At 54.1% G+C, this 17,969-nt stretch overlaps 1 protein-coding gene across 3 annotated transcripts in view; it reads left to right on the top strand.

Annotated features, from left to right (window-relative positions):
• The window catches only part of PEPD (peptidase D), a 117,643-nt gene that overhangs the window by 77,554 nt on the left and 22,120 nt on the right, over nucleotides 1-17,969 (top strand). The window lies entirely within an intron of this gene.

The following is a 17,969-nucleotide window of genomic DNA, read 5'->3' as shown; positions in this document are numbered from 1 at the left end:
CCCAGGATGCTGCTGAGAGATCAGCGGGCCACAGGAACAGCACGGTGTGACATCCAGTCTAAGTATGACCATCACTCCCATTTCACAGCTCAGGGCACGGAGGCCAGACAGGCATGCCTGGGGCCAGGAGCCCTACCACCAGGGTGAGCCCTGCCCAGAGCTGAACAAGGCAGGTGGGTTCTGGGGCCTTTGTCCCCAGCTGGATCCCGGCCCTGGATGCTCCGTATCCTGGGCTGTGGCCAGGTGAGGCCTTAGTGTCTCCACCTCCTGGGACTGGGCCACTGGAAGTGACAAGGGCGGTGACCTGGTGAGTCACTCGCTCTGGGTCCTCCGCTTGGCTCCCAGATTCTGTTTTCCATCACGGTAATTGCATTTATTATTCATAAACTTCTAAAACCGGCTTGTGGGCCTCAATTTTCCAAGCCCCCTGGGCCGTCACAGCTGAGGCTCCTCTGTGCCAGGCCTGCCAGGGGTCCCCCTGTGGCTTTGAGTCAGGATCAGACGCTCAGCAAGGGCCCTTTGAGTTTGGAAATGAAAACGAAGGGCTCCCAGCTGAGGCTTCCCGGCTGCCCTGGGAGGCTGGCCTTTCTCTCCTCTGGGAGTGCAGGGCGATGAGGGAGCCGTCCCCTCAGCCACCCCCGCTTGGCCACCTCCTTGGTCCCACCTCGACCTCAGCTTCCTAGTGGCCACCTCTGTCTCCCGTGTGTGCCACAGGGCCCTACGCCCTGGGCGTTCCTCCCCCCCCCCCCCCAGCTTGTCTCTCTCTCCTGCAGGCTGCCCTCCTCTGTCGGTACCGGTACCGGTCCAGGGTGGGTGCCGCCTGTGTGCTCTCTCAGTCCTTCCCTCGGAGCAGGGAGGGCAGCCTGAGGTGGGCAGGCCCTCACCTGTGCTTGCTGGGCTTTGACTGCTCCGCCTGGCTCCCTCCTGGCCCTGTACCCACCAACCGCCCAAAGGCCAGGAGCTCCCGCAGCCGCCTCTCACGCCCCAGCTGGCAGCTTCCCGCCCCCCCCCCACCCCCCGCTCCCGTTGAAGGAGTTTGTGTTTTTCACCGCCCCTTCCCCATCGTCTCTGGTGAAGTCCCATTTCTGCATAGATCTCTATTGTACAAAGACAGTTACCTCTGAGGGCATCAGCATCCGTCTGTGGCTCTGGCTCCCCAGAATCTCATCCCTGCCCTGGGGCCTTGGGAAGGCAGATGTGCTGTGTCCCACGGGCAGGTCTGACATGAGGAGAAGGCCCTCTCTGCCTGATGGTGGAGGGCGGTGTGTGCCTGGGAGGCTGCAGGCCGGCGGGAGGGCCCAGGCGGCTCCAGGCCTGGTGAGGCGCTCTGGACCCTCATGCTCAGGTTCAAGTCTCTTGTTCATAAAGTAATGGGCTCGAAAGGTCTGTCCCTGCCGGGAAGAAAAGGCAGACAAAGACAGGTGCTGGGACAACCTCTGAAGACAACAGGCAGCAGCCCCAAAGCCGAGCCGCTCACACCTGGCCCACAGACACACAAAGGTCACTGGTGAGAATGTTCTGTGTGTGGGCTGGGAGCCATCTAGAACTGGGGGCCCCGGAGTCCACCCGTAGAGGTAGATAAACTCTCGTGTTTCATAAAGCAAGCGCTTGGAGGAGTGAGAACGAACAGGTTATCACTGGACCCGGGAACATGGGCGGTGGCTCTCCTGAAGGCCAGTCAGCAGAAGAAGCCAGACTCAAGGGCATGCGCTGTGTCATTCCACCGACGCAGAGACCCCGACGGGCAGTGGTGACCGGTCAGCGAGGGCAGGGTGGCAGCGGCGATGGCACCTGTCAGCGGACTAGAGTGTTCTGAACCTTAATCTAGGGGGCACGTTGGTGAAATTACAACAGTCTGGAACTAATGTGTATGCACCTTATGTTCATTTCAATAAATAGGCTTAGAAAAAAACACACACCGCAAAGCAGGGCCGCTGCAGGGACAGTCTGGACAGAAAGGCTTTGTACCTTTGAAATTCACAGGCACCTCAGGAGCCACAGGCTGACACGGTGAAATGGCCACTTGCGTGCGTTCAGAATTACTCTGCTGGCCGGTGACAGAAAGAAAATGAGAAGTTAAATGCAATTTAGGGAAGTACCGCCTGGGCTGTCTATTAAGGCCAGGACCTGAATATTGAGTCGATTAGAAGCAATTATAAAAGGGGACAGCATTTCTTAATGTTTCTCATTTGACAGGATGGTTTTTAAATATGGGGCATTAGTTAATAAAAAGTCTCTGAAGCCTATTGTAATATATCACCTAATTCCCAACAGTTCAGAGCCACCGAAATAGGTAAAAAGGGAATGTGAAGTTAATATATAGTTATTATTAAAATTGCCTTATAAATTAGTTAAGTCCCCTGAAGGTACAAAGTGGGCATCATTATTCTGAGACAGTCTCAGGGCCGTGGCGTGCCCTGTGTGCTTGTGGGTGGGAGTGCCCCCTGCGCAGGGAAGGGAGAGCTCTGGCTCTGTCCTCTAAGGATAAAACACCTGGAAGAGGCGAGAACTAGCGACAGACTACAGCAACTCCATAAGGAAAGCTCTTCCCCAGTTATTGAAATTTCTGGGGAGGGTGGCGCCCTGACGCACCACTGAGCTAGTTCTGTGCCCTAGGTGAAGAAGGCTAGGGTAGATAGTTGGAGTCACAAGGCTTGGAATTGGTTGGGGCCACGTGCAGGTAGGTGTCTGCGTAGCTTCTGGGGCTCTGGGGGCCACTGGTTCCCAGAGCTGGTGGGGAGAAGCAATTCCCTTAAGACATTTCCCCCAGAACACCCGGCTGCAGGCATGGATGTAGGCCTGCCGCAGCGCCCAGCCACAGCTGCAGGCGGTATGTAGAGGGGCCAAGGGGCCTCAGGCAGTGTCAGGGCCACTGTTTCCAGGCTGCATGTGCAGGGAGCCCCGATTTCCCGCCTTTGCTGTGTAGCAGTGCGTTTCATCTAGGGATTTAGAAGCTATGAATGGAAATCCATTCAGATCCAAGCTCTTTGCTGAGCCCAAGTTTTGTGTCCAGGGGCATTTAGTGAAAATCGCTTTTTATACCTTCTAGGTGATGTGCCCTGTACCTGTCAAATCCATTCACAGTGTCAGGTCCCCTCCCCGGCAGCCACACTTCCTTCAGCTTCCAGGGCAGATAGGTGGCTGGGGTTTCCCAGAGACAGGCTAGAGCAGCCGTGGGCAAACTACGGCCCGCGGGCCGGATCCGGCCCGTTCGGCTGTTCTATCCGGCCCGCGGAGCCGAAAGAGCGGAGGGTTCTCTTGCTCTCCCCTCCGCTCCTTCACCAGCAGCAGTGTTAACATGTATTAGTTCACACAAACACTCCATCCATGCTTTTGTTCCGGCCCTCCAGTCCAGTTTAAGAACCCATTGTGGCCCTCGAGTCAAAAAGTTTGCCCACCCCTGGACTAGAAGCAAATGTGCTTCTCAGCTCGGCCCTTTGGAGCTGCATGTTTGGCCCCATCCTGTGTCTGGCCCCCTCCACTCCAGTGGGAGCCGAGTCGGTCATGTTCCCCTGGGGGGGGGGGGGGGGAGTCCATGGAGGGCAGTGTGTGTGGAGCCAGAGGAAAAGGCTGACATCTCACATCCCACTCACACTACAGGAGGGGTACTTCCTGTGCAGGTGGAGGTTTTGCCACCAAATCTGATGGAAGATAAGTGGGCTTTTAATGCAGAGCTGAGCCGGTATCCTTATGGCTTGGATTCTGCACTCCCCATACCAGAGAGCCTTGCCTACAGAGTTGTTTCTGATTGTGGTCTCTTAAGCCAGGCTGAGTTTCTCGAGGTTCTTTGTGTGGGTGGCCGGCCGTGTGCACTTGCGACCCCTTGTGGAAGCTCTGTGGAATGGTCCTGGTTGCGGCTGTATACCCACTTGGGACATAAGAAAACAGGCCTGGTGAGGCCAGTGGGACAAGGCTGGGTCCAGGGGAGCCGGTTTTTAACAGATAGCTCTTATTTATTCCAAACAAATATTTTCAAAGTGAAAATAGCTTTACACTGATGAAAAGGATTGCATTTACCAGTAGGGAATCGTCAGTACAGAGCATTATAAACAAGATATGAAAAATAACCCGTGATGCAGAAGGCCACTAACCCCTGTTGCTGTAACAAACAAGCTTTCTGGATCTCTGCAGGGGCCCAGAGAGGCTTTGATCTGCTGGGATCCCACTAGGCAGAGTCCGTTCCTCCCCCTGTGTGAGTGGAAACCTCTCTCTGGCAGTGAACTAGGGCACCTGCATCTGTGGGCGCCACATAATCCTCTTAACCAGCCCTCCACTGGGAGTGGCTTCCCACTGGCCACTGTGACAATCAGCCTTATCCCTTCACCTCTTCGGGATAATTCCTGAAAATGGAATTGCTGGGGGAATTTCACTGCAGAAAACCAAACTGCCCTCCTGACATTCTCTGGCACCGCTGTGGATGTGAATGTCTAGTGAGCATGTACTGCATGCTTCCTGGGGGTTTTCTCACTTAATCCCACGAGGTGAGAATGGCATCCTTTCCACTGTATAGGACACGGTCAGGAGGGCGTTAGGAACTGGCCCCAGATCCCACAGCGGACAGATGGGACTTAGAGGAGCCAGGTGGCTCTCTACAGAAGCCACACACTCAGCCACTGAGCTGGACAAGCAAGCACATGCACACGCGCACACACACACGCGCACACACACACACGCCTCCCCCCCCCATCCGTGAGTGACATCTTTACCAATCTGATAAAGGAAAAGTAGTACCCCACCTTTTTTTTCATCTCTTTGATTCCTGGCAAGGTTAAACTCCCGCAGGCATTTCTTGGGCATTTGTCTTTGTAGCCTGTCTATGACACCATATGGGGACATTTCTGGTGGACTAACTGATCTACAAGCCCACGCTGTATAGGACTCTTCATGTTAGTGTTCTGGTTACCAAAATATTTTTCCCAATTTGATATGCAGAAATTTTAAATATAGTCAAATTATTCCATTCCTGTATAATTTGTCTTTTGCATTATCACAAAAGCCTTTCCTAACTTCAATTCAGTTCAACTGTACACATATGTTTTATTCTCCACGATTATATGAATTTCTTTTAAAAAATATTTTCTGTATAATTACAAAATATTTCAAACACTGGTATGTATAGGGTAATATATCCATGTATCCCCGTGGATTCATTTTTTATATGTAACTCTATCTAAAATGCATTTAAGAGTGATGAGTAAGCAAGGATTCTGGCTTTTTTGCCCTTCAAAAATGAACAGTTGACCTACTTTCTTTGGAATAATAATTTTGCCCCACTGACTTAAAACTCCACCTTTACCACATTCTAAATTCCTATTTGTATTAGTCAGCATAGGGTAGCCTTTGACGCAGTAACAAACCCCAAATCTCAGTGGCTTAGTAGAGCGGCCGTTTGTTTCTTGCTCATGTTGCTGTCTGAGGCAGCCCCATGGCTCTCCTCCAACAGTGTCAGGGCTGCCTGGCTGTGCTCTTTGGGAAGGAGGAGAGAAAGCACAGAGATCTGACATCTACTCTTAAAGCCTTGCCTGGCAGTGGCACACATCACTTCTGCTCACATGCCCATTGGCAGCAGTCAGCTACCTGCAGGGTGGCTGAGAAATGTACCCAGAAAAAGGAAGTGGAGTGGTGAGCACACAACCAGGGTCCATTAGGGCTTCTCGTGGATAGATGGGGGTTAAGACTGTGGATGTGTGTGTGTGCGCGTACATATTTTGTGTGCATGTGCACACGTGTGTGTGCACGTTATGTTTTGATTATTAGACATGTTCAGGCCAACCATCCCTGCCATCTGTTACCCTTTCCTTGATGTTTACTGAGAACCTACTGTGTGCTCATCACTGTGCCCCGCTGGGTACAGGATGACCTGAGCCTGTCTCTAGAAGTTCCCTTTGAGACTGGTAGGGAAGGGTCAGGTGCTGTGGTACAGCCGTATGCAACACTAAAAGCCATGAGGGGTGTGTGTGTGTGAGAGAGGGGGGGGGAGGGAGGGAAGGAAGGGAGGCCTTACCTCTGAAGGGCTTTTGATGGTGAGAACCCCCTCCAGCCACCACCTCCTGGGTAGGCAGGCAGGCCATGAGGGAACCTGCTTAAAAGCTATCCGGGCAGCCAGGTGGACTGGGGGAGCAGTGAGGAGGGGCTGCAGTGATCCTGGACCTGACAGGGTGTGGCAGTGGGTGGTCTTGGGATGCTGTTGGGGTGCAGTCCGGAAAGGAGCGCTTAGGGCACGCTGGGTGGTATGTGGATGCCAGGCAGATGGGAAAGCATGCCTTCATGCTGTGGCCCCTCTCCCTCCTCCTCCAAGCTCTCACTGTGTTTTCTGGGCTCTCAGAATTTTAGTGGGTGATTTGGTTGCTTACACGGGTCTCCCCAGTGAGATACCTCAAAGAGTGTGCAGGGGGGGAGTGGAGAAGTCTGCCTCGTGGCAGAACAGAAGGGCAAATCCGTACCCTCATCACACAACCAGTGTTTCCACCGTGGAGCGTGACTCTCAGGCTGGAGCCAGGAGCACGTATGCAACACTAAAAGCCATGAGGGGTGTGTGTGTGTGTGTGTGTGTGTGTGTGTGTGTGTACCCTGGTCGTGTGCTCACCGCTCCTCTTCCTCCGGACCAGGCGAGTCTGCATCCGCCAGGACGAGGGCAGACAGCTCCGGCACAGCCCTCTGAAATGAGATTTCACACACGGAAGAATTCCTGCTGGTTGTCTGCTGGCTTTGGTTAGCAGTTTTAGTACCATAAAGGAAGAATATTAACTTTGCATCAATAGGCAAAGAATAATTAAAATATAATTAAAAGCATGAATTCTTCTAATGATTGGCTTTATATAATGTGTATTTAAAAGCAAGACATCTGTTAAGGCTCTCTTTTGAAGCTCTCCAGAAACCAAGAGAGGATTGCATTTTAATTAAAAATGGATTATTTCAAAAACAGTTTAATCACCCTGTCATCATAGGACTTAGACCTTGTTAATTAGCTATTGATAAATAGGTTTAGGTTACCAAAAATTTAAACTCATGGGGGTTAGAGAATATATTTTTGGGGACTTGGCCTACATCTCTGGGATGCCGGCAGGGGAAGTATTCAGAGCAGGTGAGTTAGTTCTTAAATCTCCTCTCCCGTCCTCTGTAGACCCAGTGTGGCCCTCCCACAGCCGCAGGGGACACATGCGGGCACCTGTGGCTCCCCCCCCATCTTTGACCTCTGAGGCAAGAGGGTGTGCGGCCCTGGAAGGTGGCATCACTCCCTGAGTGTGTTCTCGCCGTTCTGAACTGTGGCTGAGGTCCCACTAAGTACCTGGGGGACACAGATGTGGCCTCCACTGTGCTGGAGAGGCCACTGGCCAGACCATGCCCCTGCCCCCCTGCTCCCCCACCCCACCCGTGCTTGGAGCGTCCCCACCGACAGCACCTGTCTTCAGGGCCGATCTTTCTGCAGGGGCAGCTGAGTGTAACCCCCACTTATCATCATAAGTGGATGAAGCCTTTCTAAGTGGTAAATAGCATTCCTGACGTTCCTTCAGCCAAGTGTGACTAAAATAACACTTGGAGAAGAGGGGTCTTCCGCAGCTGGCAGGTAACAGCCCATGTGCTGCCATCAAACGCAGGCGCACGCAGGGTGGAAAGGGCTTGGCCCTCCATTCAGTGTCTGGGCCTCCCTCCCCACTGATTGACTTGGACCTGAGCTTTGTAGCTCCTGGGAGCTCAGGAGAATCTTCCCCTGGGAAGTGCACACCTGGTGATGCAGCCATGGTCCTCATTTTCTGCAGGCGGCTGGGAATCCTGGCTGCAGTGGCCCAGCTCCCTTGGGTCCCTCCAGCAGGGAGTGTCCCTGGCCTCCTGCTGCACACTGACCCCTCCCCTGCCCCAGCTCATGACCAGTTCCCTGTATTCATGTCCTGGGCTTAAAATACCTGGAGTGGTTCATGTGGGCCTGGCTGGTGCAGCGCCTGCCTCCCCCTCAGAACCAAGAGCAGAGGGCAGTTTATAGGGAATATGTGAACCGAGACATGAGGTAGCATGAGCTGTGGCCCAGGGGCAGCTCCCTGATGCAGAAGAGGTTCATGGGCCGCCCAGGGCTGGAGCCAGGGGGGCGATGGGGCGAGGGGGGGGAGGGGGGTTGGCGAGCCAGCGCTTCAGACTGCCACGTTTGAGAGGCATTGATGTAAAATGGTGCTTTCCAGAGAATGCTCTGTCTGAAACGACACATAGTGAAATACTTTAAGGTCATAAGGCCGAGGGAAAGGAATGTGATGTTTGGAGATAAAGGAGCCCTGGAGTCTAGAAACAAAGCACAACACCCTGGAGGGACTCCAGGCAAAGCCTTCATGTCTCTGGAAGGACTGGCTGCGGCTCTGCCTGATGCTGCTGGTGGAATCGCCTGTCTCCTGAGGATGGTACTTAGGAAACACCTGTTCGGTGGAAGATGCCAGGTTTTGTGACTTCACTGGAGATGGGGTAGAGTTTGTTGGCAGGGCACACCTCCAAGGATGACCCTGAGAGGATTGGGGCGGGGGGAGCTGGCACCCACGTGCTGTACAGTTGTGGTTCTGCGCGGGCATCCCAGAGAGGCAGGCATTGCCCTGACCAGGCTCCATGTTGTTGCAGAAAACCGGAGAAAAACCAAGCAACGCTTAGAGAAATGGAGTCACACTTTATTTTTATTACGCGGGGGCCCAGAGAAAAAGGACTTTCAAATTCTGGGCAAAGAAACATGGAGGAGGCTTCCCTATTTATACTTTTTCTAGCTCTTTGTCTCCCAAATAAGGGTTTTCCGGTCCCCTTTGCAAGTTCTCAAAGAGCCCTATGTGCTGAGGCTTTGAGACCTCAACCAAAGGCCTGGCCTGGCGCCAGCACTGATAACTTCTTCCGGGAAGGTTTATGGCCTCTCTGGAACGGGAGTAGTCTTATTTTCCTTATTATTTAGGCAAGCAAGCATTTACAGAAGCCAAAATAGCAGGTTAAAATTTCAAACCGCAGTTTTTATAGAAGATGGATGCTTCAATGTAACGACCTGAACTGAGGATGAGCTGTGAATTGAAGGGAGGTGCGGGGCCGAGGGGAAGCGCTTGGTGGTGGAGCAGACTGTCGCGCTAAGCGCTTGGCACCTGTGTCAGGCCCCGCAGCCGGGTCTGCTGGGTGGCTTTGTTCCCTCAGGGGCCTGTTTGGCCTTTTGTCTAAGGGTCCACACTGACCTGGTGTCCAAGGCTGCTGAGCGGGGCAGGTTGGGGCACAGGAAAGAACCTGGGCTCGGGATCTCTCTCACTAGCTGTTTGCCAAAGACGCTCATGCCATCTGCGGGCTGAGGAGCTTCTGGATCAAAGTGTGCCCCCAGACTAGAAACCGGCTCAGTGTGCCCCCCAGACTAGAAACTGGCTCAGTGTGCCCCCCAGACTAGAAACCGGCTCAGTGTGCCCCCCTGTACTAGAAACCGGCTCAGTGTGCCCCCAGACTAGAAACCGGCTCAGTGTGCCCCCCTGAACTAGAAACCGGCTCAGTGTGCCCCCAGAACTAGAAACTGGCTCAGTGTGCCCCCCAGAACTAGACACCGGCTCACTGTGCCCCCCAGAACTAGACACCGGCTCAGTGTGCCCCCCCAGAACTAGAAACCGGCTCAGTGTGCCCCCCAGAACTGGAAACCAGCTCAGTGTGCCCCCCAGAACTAGACACCGGCTCAGTGTGCCCCCCAGAACTAGACACCGGCTCAGTGTGCCCCCAGAACTAGACACCGGCTCAGTGTGCCCCCAGAACTAGAAACTGGCTCAGTGTGCCCCCCAGAACTAGAAACCGGCTCAGTGTGCCCCCCCAGAGCTAGAAACCGGCTGTGCCTCACAGGGGCCTCAGAGCAGAATCTCTTGGCATTCACTGTTCATGTGACACCCTCACAATTTCTACTAAACCCTTGTCCCACCTGTAGTGTTTTATTTGCTTAACAGTTCCTTTACTTTTTAAAAAGTACATTTTTTAAAGAAAGCTTTATTTCTCTGTCATGAGTGAAACCCAGTATGAGTCACCATAAATGAAAGATTAACACTTTAAATATCAAATGCATAAAATGAATTTTATTGGCGTACCCCGTCTCATGGGTTCCTACCTTGCTCTGGGAAGAGCTAGCTCAAAGAGAGTCCCATCCTGTCTAGTCCTTTCCCCACCCCCGCGCCCAGAAGGCTCCCCATACACCTGGCTTCACTCCCTGGGGCATCCTGGGGAAGTGGGGGTGCTGGTGTCCCAGGGGGGAGATAGCCTCTGAATTGTGGTAAACAATTCCCCACCCTTTCTCCCGCCACCCTTCCTCCATTTGGCCTAAATGATTCCTGGGGCAGCCTGGGGCATTTTTAAAGGGAGAGTTTTCAGTTTGGGGCCAAGAAAGGGGTTACTGCTGACGTCAGCAAGGACTGGTGAGACTGGGTCTGATGTGAACAGCGTTGATCCCAGCATAAGGCGGGCAAGTTGTGCCCATGTTACTCAGCTCTTCCAGAGCCGGGCCTCCCGCTTACTCAGGCGTCAGCTCCAGAGGGGTCTGGGTTCAGAGGTAGAATTCCCGCTTGAGCCCTGTGTGTGGTTGCCATCTGGCCCCCTCATGTTCTGCCCTGTCTGCAGCTCCTGCCCCAGGTGCCCTGGGGGAATTAGCAGAGAAGGTACTAGAGGGGTCGGATGTGGCCAGCCACCTGTTACACAGATGTCAGTGAGAACCACTCGTACCCTTCATTTATAAACCCCTTAAGGACCCATAAGGTAGGTAGACATTCAGTTTTCTGAGAAAGAAACAGGCCGTTCAGAAAGGAAGCAGTATGAGGACAGAAACACAAAGCATGGTCACACTTGCCCGTTAGTGATGAGAGAAGGAAACAGTGTTCTGTTTGCCTGTCAGACTTGCTGTCCGGTGGGCAGACACGTCCCGCAGTGCTGCTCGGCGCAAAAGCCATATGGGTTTTCTTGGGTCCTTTTGGCAGAACCTGCCCTGAGACTCAAAAATGTGCACATGCTCCGCAATTCTACTTTTAGCAATTTAGCCCGCAGACAGTGAAAGGTATGTGGCCATGGGGTCAGTGGGAACACGGGGGTGGAAGCCACCTAGGTATCTAATGGTGTGAAGTGAAAGGAAGCCACCTAGGTATCTAATGGTGTGGAATTGGTCAAGTAAATTGCAGGCTGTGGTACTGCCCGCACTATTGTTCACTTGTTCGGTCAATCAGCAGAAAAGCACTGAAAACCTCCTGTATACCAGGCACTATTCCAGGCTCTGAGGCTCCTACAGTGAAGGAAATAGACAAAACCCCAGCCTAATGGGAGGTGAGAAAGGACGGACGGATGGACGGACGGACAGACTGATGGATGGGACAATATGTTCGATAGTGGGGAGGGCTAAGGGGGCTCAGGACAGGCATCCCTGAGAAGCAGACAATGAGGGGAGACCTGAAGGGGAAGCTGTGGACCCCTGGGACAGACACTCAGGCAGAAAGAACGGGGTGCGCCCCGTGGCCCTGCGAGGGGAGCTGGCCTGGTGGTCCGAGGAGCCGCAAGGAGACAGACTGAGAAGACGAGAGGGGGTCGCAGTGGGAGTGAGAGGGAGGCGGGCTGCTCATGGGAAGCCAGGGTCGAGTTTGGTCAGAGGAGTCCCTTCAGTTGTGAAATGACCCCTCTGTGGAGCACGCTCTGTGGAGGACAAGAGCTGAAGCAGGGGGACCAGTAGACCACTGTCACCATTGACCAGCAAAAGGATGGCAGCTGCACCAGGGACAAGCAGTGTAGTGGGAGAAGTCGTCTGATTCTGGACACAGTGAGAGCTTTGGAAAGGAAAATAGTATGAACCTATGTCTACTGTTTCTAGGAATTTTAGCAACAACCTTCCCTGGAACTTCCAGACGGGTGGGACCATTTGTCCTTACAGATTCTTGTGGGCTCAGTTGGCCCCGTGCACAGGTATGAAGTAGAAGGTAAAAGCCGATGAATAAATTGGTGCAATTACCTGGAAATACTGGCTCTATCTCCTAAGCTGAACCTACACAAAACGCTGGGACACTGCATTTCCTCTCCTGGCTACGTGCTTGATGGAGACACATGCACACGTGTCCCCACAGACTGGCAGGAGCATCCACAGCAGCACTGCTTGTGCCGGTCACAGTCCGGAAACAACCAGAATGCTCGCCAGCCGAGGCGCAGTGGCACGCCCTGAGAATGGGAAAGCGACGGCCCCCCACCTCCCGGGCTCCGGGGGCAAGGTGCAGAGCAGCAGCCAGACGCAGGACCTGTTGGGTTCCATTTACATCAAGTCAAGTTCGTGAGGGGAGCTGACCTGCGGTGTGAGAAGTCAGCCTGTCTGTGGGAGGGGAGACTGCCTCAGAGCGGCTTCTGGGGACACAGTTTGTGCAGATCACTGTGCTGGGTCCTTATGATTTCAGGCCCTTTCTGTATGTGTGTCAGAGTCCGTTAAAAGGTGACTTTAAAAAAATGTTTACAGTATTAAAAATCTGTGTTCATGCATAAAAAAGGCTTGGAACGATGGTCGACAAAAATTGAATAGAGGTTATCTCCAGAGAATAAGGTTATGGGTGATTTTTATTTTATTTTTACTATTTCCTTTGTGTAGAGAATTTCTAGGACCTTTCATGCGTGCGTGTGTCTGTGTCGGCATACACACATGTACACATGTATTAGGTTTACTAGCAGTCTGATGCAGCCAGGGCTTCGACAACTACCCCGTAACCGATACCAAGGAACTCAAAAACTCTACCCAGTCAAGCATGTCAAGAATAAAGGGGATTATTTGTTAATTGAATGTCATGTTATGTCCTCAGTTATGCTTAATACAAGATAGGCAATTTAGAATTCCCAATTATCCAATTAAAATGCTAATTATCTCCTACCTTGATAAGCCGCTCTCAGGGACAGAGCAGAGCGAGTGGCTTCTCTCCCATGCTCCGCGTCTGCCTGCCGTGACCACCATCATCTTTCTGCTGTCCTTGCCTCTGGTTGGTGGATTCTCTCCTTCCAGGGCCTCTGCCTCCCCAAGCCTTACCCTGGGCACCAGCTCCCCTTTCCACCAGCCCGCCTGAGGCACCGCCACCCTGGGAGTGTGCAGGGCCCTTCGTCCTGGCAGACCCGTCTTCGGCTTAGATGTGAGGCCCGGGCTCTGGAAGGAGTAGCAGAGCAGCAACCACCCCCAGTGCTTACGGAGCAGGAGCCTTGTCCTGCAGGCCTGAAACCTTGGAGCCATTGGAGTCAGAAACCGTGCATGGACTCCAAGCTCCCACACAGATTCTAAGGGTTCCCTGACCCCCGCACATGGCCGCTCTGAGTGGAAGTTTCCTCATCTGAGAAGTAGGAAAATGGCTCTTCTCCTGGAAGGATTGTTGTAAATGCTAAATGTTGCAGGTGGCTGTTTGGTTTTTCTTCTTGGAGGGGCCGTGTCACCTGCCCCAAGTATCAGACAGAGTAGGAAGCAGGGCCTGCATTGGCTGAGTTCTACATGAGCCCCAAGGCCTGCTCCCCCCTCCCCCCACCGCCCCCCCCCCAAGCCATCCCCTCCATCCGGGGTGCTATGGATGGGACCTTGGCAGCAGCTGAGGAGTCGGGAGAGTGGCCTGGGCAGGGAGTGGGGCTAGTGAGTCTGTTTTCATCCAGTTGTCACTCAGGCCCAGCGCCACATGCCCTCCAAGCCCCCGAGGGAGGTCTTGGGTCGTAAGATGATGCTGGCCCTGGTCCAGTACTGGGGCAGCGGCGGGGGTGGGGAGGTATCAGGGGGGGACCAGGGAAGGGACTCAGGGAACATCAGGAAGGAAGAAAGCTGCCGCTGGTGGAGACGGCCACTGCAGCCTCGCAGAGGGTCTGGCTCCTTGGTGGTCCCCGTCGGTGCCGTCTCGAAGCTGTGCCGTGAGCACTGCTTTATTAATAATGCATTTTTGAGTGTAGTCCAGGGCTTTAAATCAGTCCCTTCTTGGCAACAGACCATGTGATTGCTACTTGCTTATCTAAAGCATGCTCGGAGTCTCGGTGGGGGCTCCCTAGCGTTCTCTGTGTCTTTCCTTACCCAGAGGTCTGGGGAGCGGAGGGGCAGGGCAGGCCCCCACCCCCGCCTTTCACCACTCCTCAGAAGGCCCACAGAGAACTCTGTTAAAGGAGCTGGGACTCTGGGAATGTGGGGGGTGGGTAGAGGCATCTGGGAAGGAACCGTGGGCTGAGCTCCCCTGGGTCAAGGGAAGCCCCGTGTGCACGTCAGTTTATCCTGGAGATGCTGCACCCTAGAGAGCCTGGCTGTGCTGGGATGGCGGGTATGGGTGTCCTGGCCGTGGATCTGCACATTAATGGCACCTGTGTGAGGTACGGTTATCCCATTAAACAGATGAGGAAACAGGCACAGAGGAGCCATACGTACCGCTGGTAAGAGGCAGAGCATCCGTGTTGGCTTTGGCATCAGTGTTGAGCAGTGCCCCAGGAGGCTGGGTGTGAGGCCCAGGGCAGGGCAGTGGGGAACCCACAGGCCCGAGGGCATCCAGGGAGACTGCAGTGACAACGGCTGGGCTGCCGCCCGGGCCCAGGAAGACACTGCATGTGGCTTCTAACACCTCAGCCCCCACGCTCTGGCCCCTGCCCAGATTCATGACCCTGTGTCCTAACTGTCTGCTCTCCTAGGCCCTCTGCTCAGCCCAGTGGCTTCCACCACCCTGCCCACCTCCCTTCCATGCTGATGTTCCTGGCCTGGCCTCCTGGCAGCCTGACGTGCATCCAGGCCTGGCCTGGGAGGGGATGATGTGGCCCACTGCCGCTGATGACAGCCTTGGCTGGCTCACGCTTGTGCTGATAGCTGGGGATTCTTGCTGCCAGGGCAGCCCTTCTGCCCGTATCTTGGGCAGCTGATGTGATTGTATAGGGCTATGTCTATCTCCTCATCAGATGATCAACCTCAGAGGCAGGAGCTAGGCCCAGAGGGAGGCCCAGTGGTGCTGTCCCTGGAGACACGGTTCCTGCAGGCCTGGGCCCCAAAATTCGCTGTCCCTGCCCATCAGTCATCTCCAGACTCTGACAGATGGGCCTGCCCCTCTGCCTCCTTACTCACAGCACAGACTCCCAGGTTACTCCCAGGTTTTCATTTATGCCTGGACGCAGAGCATTCTCTACCCGTGTCCTGCTTGTGAGGAATTTATAGGTGAGGATATTAGAAGAACGGCCATGAGAGGAGAGCTTCGGGGACCACAAAGCAGCAGGTGTGTGTGAGGCTGCTGGTTCTACATAAAATCTGCCCGACCTGTTATCAAACTGTACTTGTAGGTATTAATTTTTTTCTATGTGTGGATCATCTCCATCTGAGGATTCTGTTACCAGAAGTTCTCAGGGTCTAAGCCTGCTGCTTGCTGTGTCTGACAACTCTTGTGAACTATTTCCGGATCGTGAGTTCATGTTCAGTGTATGTGGGATGTATATATGCATGTGTGTGTATGTATATACATGTGTGTACATGTATATGTGTATATTGTGCTGTGTACGTGTATGCGTGCCTGTGTGCGTGTATGTGTGTGCATGTGCACGCCTGCACACACACGGGCACGTGTGCAGATCCTGGCTGGCCTGGGTCGAGGGTGCAGATGTCCAGTTTGGCTTTGTGTCTGCTCCTGCCCAGTGTTCCAGGTGTCGCCAGTCAGGGACCGTTTCCAAACCATGAGGTAGTTCACACCTGAATCTGAACCCCATGGAGGACAGAGGTGCTATGAAATCTGAGAGAATGTTCTTTATTTTCCCCAGAGCCCAGGCCGGCTTCCTGATTGCCTCCTGTGATGCTCATGAATTTTCTCCCAGGTCTACGCTTTTGCTGAGGGTGCACCACTGCCAGGGCCCCAGCTTTATGTGGGGGTGGGGCTCAGGTCTAGCCTCCTCCCTCTCGTGTGCCCAAGGGCTTGCTGCTGTCCCCACATGGCCGTGGAAGCCAAGGCCTTCAGTTCCCTTCCTTTCCGGCCTCCCTGTTCCCGTCCTGTGACCGCTGCTGATGGTATTTCATGCAGTACCTCCAAGTGTTAGGAGGAGGGTTTCCAGTTACATGCTCTGCCCTCATGTCGTTGGGACTGAGTTTGGCCATAGGCTGTGTCAGTCAGAGCTCAGGCCCTGTGGTGCACCCTCTTCTGCTCCGTTTACCATATTTGTGTAAAGGTCTGGAGGGTCTCTGTGGCCTCCCGTGGGAACCAGGAGGCTCTGCCGCTGCAGTGTGTCCTTGTGACTGTGCCTGCCGAGCGCTGCCCGAGCTGTGCGGAGCCTCGAGTCAGCCATGTGGATTGCAGGACATGCTTGATCGCGTGTCCACTCCTCTCTCCCAAACCCTCAAAAGTCAGAAATACGTCAGACTTGCGTCTTCCACAGGCCCCTGAGCCACCACACCTGCCCCAGAACTTGGGCGCCTTCCCGTGTCCACAGACAGACCGAGGCCCAGAGAGAGGGTCCGCGGAGGAGTGTGAGCAGAAAGCCTGGGCCCGTGGCAGTCACCTGTTATTGCCACCAAAGCACATCATGCTCACATCATGTTTGTCCTCACGTCATGTTAGGAAAGTTCATTTTAAAACAAATTGGGTGCTGAAGTCCAAATTGAAGAACTTCAGATCCTGTGAACTTCCAGCATGTGGCCACGCCCCTGTCTTTCAGCCCTTCCTGTGGGTGTGTGAGTGTCCGCGTGGCGGGGAGACGAGCCCGTGCGGCGGTGGCTGCGGGTGAAAGCGGGGCCAGCCGGTCCTTCGTTTGGAGCTTCTACAAGCTGTGCCTCTTACTCTCAATTGCTTTTTTCATAAAAGAAAGCAGTGAAGGCTGTTTCTCCAAGTAAATTACACAGCAGAGCAGTGCCTGCTGCTGGGACTGGCTGCAGGAGGGAGCCAGCCCCACCCGTCTCCTCCGGCTGCCCCTTCGCACCCTCTGCCTGCCCTCGGCTTCAACAGAGGCCCGCTGTCCCCCTCACCTCGAGAGCAGCCGTGCACCCTGAGGCCTGCTTCTGTCTGAGCTTCTCTCAAAGCCCCGGGAGCACCTCGGCTCCACGGCGTGTCCAGCTCTGAGTCTCGGTGTCCAGGCAGGAGGGCTGGCTGCATGGAGGGTGCGGTCTGTGGCCACTCTCCCGCTGTGACTTGGTCTTGCCGTCCCCACGGCCCCCGGGACTGAGGCTGAAGTCAGTGGCAGCCCGCTGAGTGCTCTTGCCGTGACCGGGAACGTGCGCTCTCCTCACCTCCCTGGCAATTCCTGAAATCCTTTCTCTTGAGGAAAGATGTCGCTCACAGATACCCAGCCATGAGGTTCATAAGGCAAATATGAAAGCCGAGCGAACTGACCAGCAACTGCTTCATACCCGATCGATCGTAACAATTATGCATAATTTGTGTTTACAGTGCCTGGAAGGTTAGACTCCTCCGTACAGACGTTCTCTAAAATGGGCCTAGACTGTCAGAGCAGACTCACCACAATGCTCCTAGGGCAGTGATGGCGAACCTTTCGAGCTCGGCGTGTCAGCATTTTGAAAAACCCTAACTTAACTCTGGTGCCGTGTCACATATAGAAATTTTTTGATATTTGCAGCCATAGTAAAACAAAGATGTATATTTTTGATATTTATTTTATATATTTAAATGCCATTTAACAAAGAAAAATCAACCAAAAAAATGAGTTCGCTTGTCACCTCCGACACCCGTGTCATAGGTTTGCCATCACTGCCCTAGGGCCTCTGTGCTCTGAAGACCGGGAGGCGGGGTGGGGGCAGCACAGCCCTGTGATTGGTCCCCCTGCCTTGGTGGTGGGTGGGCAGGGCAGGGCCCCTGGAGGGCAGGGCCTGAGCTGTTGCCCAGGCCTCAGGAGGGGTGAGGGCAGTCCCCACCATCACCGTGTCTCCAGCTGGGTTCTGTAGAGCCTGGGCCCGTGGAGTTCTGGGTCCTACGAAGAGACAAGCCCCCCTCCCAGTTCCTAAGGCATCTGGTTGGGGGAGGGGTAGCGTCCTAGCCTCCCCAGAGTTCTTGCCA

Source organism: Myotis nattereri (genome assembly GCF_964212035.1).
Source record: "Myotis nattereri genome assembly, chromosome: 15".
Classification (NCBI taxonomy): domain Eukaryota; kingdom Metazoa; phylum Chordata; class Mammalia; order Chiroptera; family Vespertilionidae; genus Myotis; species Myotis nattereri.
This window is presented reverse-complemented; position numbering and strand designations above follow the sequence as displayed.